Source organism: Panthera pardus, unplaced genomic scaffold (assembly GCF_024362965.1).
Source record: "Panthera pardus isolate Hobbes unplaced genomic scaffold, ASM2436296v1 HiC_scaffold_17, whole genome shotgun sequence".
NCBI lineage: Eukaryota > Metazoa > Chordata > Mammalia > Carnivora > Felidae > Panthera > Panthera pardus.
This window is the reverse complement of record NW_026526732.1, coordinates 32,224,123-32,234,377: the sequence shown is the minus strand read 5'-3', so window position 1 is coordinate 32,234,377 and position 10,255 is coordinate 32,224,123.

The window sequence follows — 10,255 nt, the reverse complement described above, 5'->3', positions numbered from 1 at the left end:
TCTTTGCTCAAATTCCTGAGGGAAACCTGAGGGGGAGTAGGTGGGGTCTGTTACATTCTTAAGAGGACCCTTACGCCTGAGGGGGTTCGCTGTGGTCAGACCTGCCAGCATTGCTCCAAAAAATGTGTTTTTCCCCACCGGGACCTCAGGTCCTATCCTTTCCCTCTCTCTCTGCCTACGGAATCCTATCTTTTCCTATCAGTATTTTTTCCTTATGCTACCATGCACGGGTCAGTGATATTCATACTGCAATGAAGTCCATAATTTTCCAAATGAGGATCCTAACCACGCAAAAAGCAAGAAGAACCATTGCTTCAAACCAACCAAACGAAAAGCGAAACCTTTTTTCACCATGTGGGTATTTTCATGATCCCTGGAGGAAGGTGCTTCTATTAGGGCACCATAGTTATAAACACTAAGCTTCAAGTCGTTTACATGGATAATTTTATCACCCATCAGGGACATAAAACTGTTATATCTAAATACTCAATGCTTTAGAGAGCATCAGAGTTTAGGTATTTAGAAAACATTGAATCAAATTATTCATATTTAGAACTAGCAAAAACTAACTTTATTCCATCCTCTGGGGATTTTTCTTTATAAAATGAAAACCCTTGGTGAATGGGGACAGTTAGAAGATGTTGGGTTTTCCTTCAATGCTCATCTGGGTTTATAAAACTTTTCTTTCCAAATGTCTTCCTAGATATAGAACTAATAACTTCATGGCACATTTTTATAAATTTTCATTCTATCGGGCAGGGTCCATTCAGGAAAGTAGAAAGGTACATTGTTGTTTTAACAGAGAGAAATCAACTGTGAAGTTGTTTTAAGAGCTAGTGGAGGACTTATGACCTATTGGTGGCTTTAAGAGTTTGTCCAGGTGAGGGGCGCCTAGTTGGCTCAGTTGGTGAAGCGGCCAACTCTTGATTTCGGCTCAGGTCATGATCTTAGAGTTCGTGAGATTGAGCCTGGCTTCAGGCTCTGCATGGACAATGCAGAGCCTGCTTGAGATTCTCTCTCTTTCTCTCTCTCTCTCTCTGCCCTCCCCTGATTGCTCTCTCTCTCTCAAAATAAATAAATAAACATTAAAAGAACAATAACAACAACAGTTTGTCCAGGCTCAAACCAAGACTCGAATGCTTCAATGGCGTTTGACTAAGCAAAATTATTTAGCATGAAGATTACTCCTCAGTGAGCTTCTGAGATGATGAAGCATAAAGCACACACTTAGCTGCTACAGTCAGATTCTGAGCTGTCCGATCCATCATCCCAGCTCTCCTGGGGCACAGGGACTTTTGGAGCCCCAGAACTTAATTATTACTAAAAGAGCTTAATTTGCAAAAGGAAAAACAATTGCATCCTTTTGACCTTAAGAAGATCTTTTCTTTCCTTGGCATTAATCTACCAGCAGCCCACTCTCAGTGGCTTATCCCCCAAGTTGAATAAAGTAATATAGGATAAAGTATAAATAAGAATAAAGTAAGTAAAATAAAAGAAATAAGAATCAAGTTATAGACAATAAAATAAAGATCAAAGAATAAAGTAAAAAAGAAAAAAGAATGGAAGTAAGGAAGGAAAAGACAAACCAGATCAACAGGTACCTATAAATTGCACACTTGAATTTTCAGAAGGATTTCCTTCATACACTAAATAACTAATAGATCTAAATTAAACACAAGATTTACATGGTTCAGGTCAGGTATATTATACTTGAAAAACTTTGCAAAATATGTGTTCATCTGCCCTATGTTTTCTTTTCCCTAGGATTCAAATTTCCAGAGGACAGGGTTTAGTTCTAGCTTATCACTATGTTCTGTTCTGTATCCCTCTGGGTAGACATTGATAACTAAGCACTGTATTGAACCACAAAGGGAGAAGTGATATAATGCAGTCATGGAAATGCAGTAAAATAAACATCAAAAAGCAAACAACTAAGGTGTTTGCTGATATACTCAATAAATAGATATGTGCTTACATGGATATTTATTGCAGCATGATTTGTTACCACAGAAATCAGAAACAGTAGAAATCCAGTTACATACATTATGATACTTCCAAATAATGGAATATTTTTTAGAGCTTTTGAAAAATTAGGAAAAACTGTTTCCTGATAGAGAATGAGTCCCTAATATTACTAAGTGAAACAATCAAGTTGCAGAACAGCATGTATAGTATTTTGCCATCTTCAAAAAAAAAGTACGTGAGAACAATGTGTACATACATGATTGTGGATGCGCCTGTGTATTTCTAGAAAGATACACAGGAAAGTAATTGCCTCTGAAAAAGCAGTCTGTAAGCTGAAAGGACAGACTGGAGGGAAATTTATTTTTTAGTGCACAGTTCTTGCTTCCTTTTGCATTTTTAAATATGCACACAGTCTCTTTAAAATTTTTTCAAAAGATTTAAAAAAAAATTTAATGTTCATTTATTTTTGAGAGAGAGAGAGAGAGAGTGCAAGCAGGGAAGGGGCAGAGAGAGAGGGAGACACAGAATCTGAAGCAGGTTCCAGGCTCTGAGCTGTCAGCACAGAGCCTGACATGGGGCCCGAACTCACAAACTGTGAGATCATGACCTGAGTCAAAGTCGGAGGCTCAACCGACTGAGCCATCCAGGCGCCCCTCAAAAGATTCTTTTAAAGTTTTTCTTTATATCATTTAAATTTATTATTTATTTATTTTTATCATTTATATTTATTTTATTTATATCATTTAAATTTATTAATTAAAATTTTGCATATAAAAACCCTTATATTCATGTTTGTGAAGGATCTGTAATTCAAATTCGTAGTATTAATATAGTTTACATTCGGTTTCAAAGTAATCTTTGTATATGTGTCATTTTCAGTATTTGTAATGTTTAAAAGAATTTAGTATGTTAGGGCATTTATCACCATAGCTTTGTGATTCCCACTTAAAATGTGTTTTTATTTTTTTTCTTTTTATATTCTTAAAACTTTTTATTGTAGTACAACACAAACCCAGTAAATGCACAAATATCAAGCATACAGCTTATGAGATTTTGAATACATATAGACCTGTATAGCCATAATCCAGGAGAGACCTAGAATATTTCCAGTATGTAGATGGTTCTCTTGTGCCCCTTTCTTTTTTTTTTTTTAATTTTTTTTTAAAATTTTTTTAAATTTTTTATTTTTTTAATTTTTTTATTTTTTATTTTTTTTTAACATTTTTTATTTATTTTTGGGACAGAGAGAGACAGAGCATGAACGGGGGAGGGGCAGAGAGAGAGGGAGACACAGAATCGGAAACAGGCTCCAGGCTCCGAGCCATCAGCCCAGAGCCTGACGCGGGGCTCGAACTCACGGACCGCGAGATCGTGACCTGGCTGAAGTCGGACGCTTAACCGACTGCGCCACCCAGGCGCCCCTAAATTTTTTATTTTTTAATATATGAAATTTACTGTCAAATTGGTTTCCATACAAATTGGTTTCCATACAACACCCAGTGCTCATCCCAAAAGGTGCCCTCCTCAATACCCATCACCCACCCTGCCCTCCCTCCCACCCCCCATCAACCCTCAGTTTGTTCTCAGTTTTTAACAGTCTCTTATGCTTTGGCTCTCTCCCACTCTAACCTCTTTTTTTTTTTTTTTTTTTTTTTTTTTCCTTCCCCTCCCCCATGGGTTTCTGTTACGTTTCTCAGGATCCACATAAGAGTGAAACCATATGGTATCTGTCTTTCTCTGTATGGCTTATTTCACTTAGCATCACACTCTCCAGTTCCATCCACGTTGCTACAAAAGGCCATATTTCATTTTTTCTCATTGCCACGTAGTATTCCATTGTGTATATAAACCACAATTTCTTTATCCATTCATCAGTTGATGGACATTTAGGCTCTTTCCATAATCTGGCTATTGTTGAGAGTGCTGCTATAAACATTGGGGTACAAGTGCCCCTATGCATCAGTACTCCTGTATCCCTTGGATAAATTCCTAGCAGTGCTATTGCTGGGTCATAGGGTAAGTCTATTTTTAATTTTCTGAGGAACCTCCACACTGCTTTCCAGAGCGGCTGCACCAATTTGCATTCCCACCAACAGTGCAAGAGGGTTCCTGTTTCTCCACATCCTCTCCAGCATCTATAGTCTCCTGATTTGTTCATTTTGGCCACTCTGACTGGCGTGAGGTGATACCTGAGTGTGGTTTTGATTTGTATTTCCCTGATAAGGAGCGATGTTGAACATCTTTTCATGTGCCTGTTGGCCATCCGGATGTCTTCTTTAGAGAAGTGTCTATTCATGTTTTCTGCCCATTTCTTCACTGGGTTATTTGTTTTTTGGGTGTGGAGTTTGATGAGCTCTTTATAGATTTTGGATACTAGCCCTTTGTCCGATATGTCATTTGCAAATATCTTTTCCCATTCCGTTGGTTGCCTTTTAGTTTTGTTGGTTGTTTCCTTTGCTGTGCAGAAGCTTTTTATCTTCATAAGGTCCCAGTAATTCACTTTTGCTTTTAATTCCCTTGCCTTTGGGGATGTGCCAAGTAAGAGATTGCTACGGCTGAGGTCAGAGAGGTCTTTTCCTGCTTTCTCCTCTAAGGTTTTGATGGTTTCCTGTCTCACATTCAGGTCCTTTATGCATTTTGAGTTTATTTTTGTGAATGGTGTGAGAAAGTGGTCTAGTTTCAAACTTCTGCATGTTGCTGTCCAGTTCTCCCAGCACCATTTGTTAAAGAGACTGTCTTTTTTCCATTGGATATTCTTTCCTGCTTTGTCAAAGATTAGTTGGCCATACGTTTGTGGGTCTAGTTCTGGGGTTTCTATTCTATTCCATTGGTCTATGTGTCTGTTTTTATGCCAATACCATGCTGTCTTGATGATGACAGCTTTGTAGTAGAGGCTAAAGTCTGGGATTGTGATGCCTCCTGCTTTGGTCTTCTTCTTCAAAATTACTTTGGCTATTCAGGGCCTTTTGTGTTTCCATATGAATTTTAGGATTGCTTGTTCTAGTTTCGAGAAGAATGCTGGTGCAATTTTGATTGGGATTGCATTGAATGTGTAGATAGCTTTGGGTAGTATTGACATTTTGACAATATTTATTCTTCCAATCCATGAGCACGGAATGTCTTTCCATTTCTTTATATCTTCTTCAATTACCTTCTTGTGCCCCTTTCTAGTCACCTCTTCCCGTATGGGTAACCACTATTCTGACTTTTCTTCATCAAAAATTAGTTTTTCCTGTTCTTGCAATTTTTTTAAAAGTGTCTTTCTTTATTTATTTAGTAATCATTACACCCAATGGGGTTTGAACTCAATACCCCAAGATCAAGAGTCATATGCTCCTCTCACTGAACCAGCCAGACGCCCCTCCTGTTCTTGCTATTTTTATAAATGGAATCACAGTATATATAAATGCAGCGGTGCCTTGATCTTATGTCAGGTAACCAAATATATATGGAACTGGTTCTGGGCTTTCTATTCCGTTCTATCCTTTCACCGTTATAACACTGTCTTACTTACTATAGCTTTGTAGTAGTAATCAATATTTGGTAGTGGAAGGTCCTCTTTGTTCTTCTTCAAGATTTTTTTCTATATCTTATGCATTTCCACATGAACATTTTACAATCAGCCCTTCAACATACACACACACACACACACACACACATCTTGATGGGCTTTTGATTGGGATCGCATTTAACCTATACATCGACAGGGAGCACTGTCATCTTCAATCCATATTGAGAATTTAAATCCATTAGTATGGAATATTTTCCTACTTCTTTAGGGCTTTTTCATTAAGTGTTTAAATATTAATTCAGTGTAGTCGAAATATAGTGTTATATTTGTCTCAGGTAGATAATACAGGGATTCAGCAATTCCATACATTACTCAGTGCTCATCGTGATAAGTGAACTCTTTAATCCCCATCGCCTATTTCACCCATTCCCTCACCACCTACCTCCTCTCTGGTAATCACCAGTTTGTTCTCTATTGTTAACAGTCCGTTTCTTGGTTTGTCTCTCTTTCTTTCTCTTCTTGTTTTGTCTTTGTTTTGTGTCTTAAATTCTGTATATGAGCGAAATCATATAGCTTTTGTATTTCTCTGAATTATTTTGCTTAGCATTATACTCTGTCGCTGTCCATCCATGTCGTTGCAAATTAAAAAGATTTCATTCCTTTCAATGGCTGAATAATATTGATATACATGTATATTCCACCTCTTCTTTATCCATTCATGGACACTTGGGCCGCTTCCATAATTTGGCAATTACAAATAATGCTGCAATAAACAGGGATGCATGTATCCCTTTGAATTAGTGGTTTTGTATTTTTTGAGTAAATACCCAGTAGTGAGAATACTGGATCATAGAGTACTTCTGTTTTTAACTTTTTGAGGAAAAGCCATACTGTTTTCCAGACTGCCTGCGGCAGTTTGCATTCCCACCAACAATGCAAGAGGGTTCTTTTTTCTCTACATCCTTGCCAACATTTGTTCTTTCTTCTGTTTTTTTTTTCTTTTTTTGATTTTAGCCATTCTAAAAGGTGTGAGGTATATCTCACTGTGGTTTTGATTTGCATTTCCCGGATGATGAGTGATGTTGAGCATCTAGTCGTGTGTCTGTTGTCCATCTGGATGTCTTCTTTGGAAAAATGTCTGTTCATGTCTTCTGCCTATTTTTTAATTGGATCATTTGTTTTTGGCTGTTGAGTCGTGTAAGTTCTTTAAACATTTTTGATACTAACCTTTTATAGGATAGGTCATTTGCAAGTATAATCTCCCATTCAGTAGGTTGTCTTTTAGTTTTGTTGATTGTTTTCCTTTGCTGTACAGAAGCCTCTTATTTTGTTTTATGAAATCTGTTATTAAATAATTAATTTAGCCATGATTTTTAAGTTGAAAGGCCAAGAAAAGTTTGTTTGGTCTATAAATGGTATTATAATTGTTAAGAATCTTAAATTACCGGATCGCTTGGGTGGCTCAGTCAATTGAACATCTGACTCTTGATTTTAACTCAGGTCATGATCCCAGGTCATGAGATTGAGCCTTGTGTCAGGCTTCATACTGAGCGTGGAACCTGCTTGGGATGCTCTCACTCTCTTTCTCTCTGCCCCTTCCCCTGCTCATGGTCTCTTTTTCTCTTTGAAATAAAAAAATAATAAAATAAAACAAAAGAATCTTAAAATTACCATATTTGTAAGTCATTAAGTCTACAAGAGTTTCTAAGTACTAGGAAAAGTTTTATGCATTAGTCTGACAAATTTTCGAAAGGGAAATTAAGGGGTGCTCTTGGCTAATTCAGTTGGTAGAGCATGGAACTCTTAATCTTGGGGTCGTGAGTTTAAGCTCCATGTTGGGCATGGAGACTACTTAAAATAAAATTAAATAAAACTAAAAAAATTAAAAAAAATTAAAAACTACAAAAAGAGAAGTTGAACATTTTGATAAATACAAATAAAATATTAAGATAATTCAATTAAATAGGCTGTATTTGCCCCTTAAAGATGTTAGAAGTTACTAACTGTGGAAATAGAGTAACTATATTCTGTTTATAAATTATAGTTTATATGTTACCATTAAATAAAAGTTATAAGTTAAATAAGATTTTTAAGGAAGAGCTACGTTTTTCAATATTATTATTTTGTAAGTGAAAGATTAATTTTAGAAGCCAAAATTACCTCAAATAATCTTTTCTTTTTTTTTTTTAATTTTTTTTAATCTTTTTATTTATTTTTGAGAGAGAGAGAGAGAGAGAGAGACAGTGTGCAAACAGTGGAGGGGCAGAGAGAGAAGGAGACACAGAATCTGAAGCAGGCTTCAGGCTCTGAACTCTGAACGGGGCTCGAACTCACAAGCTGTGAGATCATGACCTGAGCCGAAGTCAGACGCTTAACTGACTGAGCCACCCAGGTGCCCCTCAAGTAATCTTTTCTATACACAAAGAGGACACCATAAATCTCACATTGATGACTGATCCTAAAAATAAAAAGTTTGTCAGGTAGAGGAGGAAGGCAAGTTGCCCCCAGGTAGGACTAACAGAAGAATGATTTATTGGACACCAACAATCCCTTCAGAGAAGTGACTAAATGTGAAAACACAAAGAAAGGCCAAGTTGGGTTTGGACACACTTGATGTTTTTGAGAAGAATTTCAAAACTTTGTCTTAGAGCAATGAAAGCTACACTCACCATGTGTCTAGCAGGAAACAGATGGCACAATCAACCTGGGTGATTGATTGAGGAGAGTTTAATAAAGGCACTATTTACAATGATGTGGGCAGCATTAAGAAAACCAGCAAGAAACAGCCTAGTATCCGGGGGCAGCAATAACATACAGTCACCACCCTGTGGGGCCCTAAGTGACAGCGAGAGGGAGTGGCTATGGGAACTTGAGAGAATAGTTGTATGGAGAGGGACTCCACATGTCCTTTCCTGTATGAAGTCAGCCAACTCCAGGGCAATGTGACAGAGAGGTTATCTGCGTTACCCTGATTTCAACTTCTGTCCATCCTTCGATCTCTTGCGGGTGCTTCTCATTTGGTACAATGCCATTGGACACCCCACAGCAAGGGACCACCTTAATCCTAATCTTAATCTGTGCTCCCCACTAGTGTAAATAGAGGGAATCTAGCATAGAAACAATGGAAGATATTTAAGAAGAAAGTTGTTAACTTCAGAAAACTGTGTAGAGTAGATCAGAAAGCTGTGAAACCTGAGGCAAGAACACTAGTTAACACAGATGGGAGGGAAGGCATATGATGAATATTTATATCCTTTATTGAGGACTCAATATCTATATCAATGAGTAGAGACAGTTTTCCTATAGTCTTAGAGCTATTACATGCATTGCCTAGTTGAATCTATTCCAATAGATTATTCCATTTATATTTAGAATAGATTTCTATCTACAGTCAGCAAGTCAGTTGTAAGGTCTTCATCTGTGATAATTTTTTTAAAGTAATCTTTACACTCAATATGGGGTTCAAACTCAGGATCCCGAGATCAGGAGTCATATGCTTTACCGACTGAGCCAGCCAGGCCCCCTGGTCGTCAACTGTGAGGGAAGAGGTATACTTGGGTGGTGTCCACAGTCTTTTGGGACTCTCAGGAAGAAGGAGCCAGGCAGTGCTACTCATACCCAATCTCTCTCCCTCTCATCTCAAGACGAGCAGTTGCACTGCATTAGTAAATATTTTGGCAGGCATTCAATTATGCATTTATTACACCCCTTTGCTTTTCTACCAACAAGTACAGGGAATGAAAACTGTAATGATGGTGAAGAGGAATCATCCTTATGGAATCATGTTGTCCTTCAAGGCACAAGTGGAGCCCAATGATTGTCCATAGCTGGACCTAGAACATGGATGTCAGGGTATGGGGAGAGAAGGGCTTAGAAGAGAGTCGGGAAAAAGCCAGAATTAAATCTGCCTATTCAAAGTCTGACCTAAAGCTGAACTTGAGCAATCTGCCCTCCTTCTGCTTCTCCTCTTTTCCATCCCACAACTTAATCCAACGTAGGACAGGATGTGCACATGGTTGTTACACGTACGCATGTGTTTTCCAATCTATCAGATAAAAGGAAGTTTCTGTTTTTTCTTAATGTTTCACGGAAGAATCACTGGAAGGATTCTCACCAAACATTAATGATCTGACTTAAATCATAGGCATTGTGGTGTGGATGAAATTTATTTGGCAGGAAGGCAGGGCAACTTACAGAGAAAATGATTCAAACGAGTACAGGGAGAGGCTTTGTGATTGCTGGCAGGTGGTGTAGACACAGCATGGAGAGGAAGAAGGTGGGGACAAAGAAACAGGAAGTCATTTCAAATATAAACCACGGAGTGAGAAATCACAAGGATAAAAGCTCAAATTGCATATGATGATTTGTAATCAACTGCTTCTCCAATGGGCAGCTCTTTGTAGTAAGCTTCGGGGTGTCAGGAAATGACTGAATAATTCATATAATGATGGTTAATAATTCTCCCAAGCCAAACAATAAAGGAGACTGACTGCTAGTTGGTAGTATAGACCAACCTTATGTCACACTTTCTCCATGGGTCCGCAGGCCTCAATAATCTATTTTCTGAATTCCTAGAGTGGAGTCAGCAACCAAAACCATTAGCACTTTATTTTCTTTCTTCTTACATTGATTCTTTTATGGGTTTATAATTGTCTCATGTGTGTAAGTAGAGGCCAACCTATTCTGAAATGTTTTATTCTTCTTTTGTGTATTTTCCCCCAGTCAGATGGGAGTGTTGATTAGATAGAGTTCACAGTTAATACACGGCTGATGCCTGAT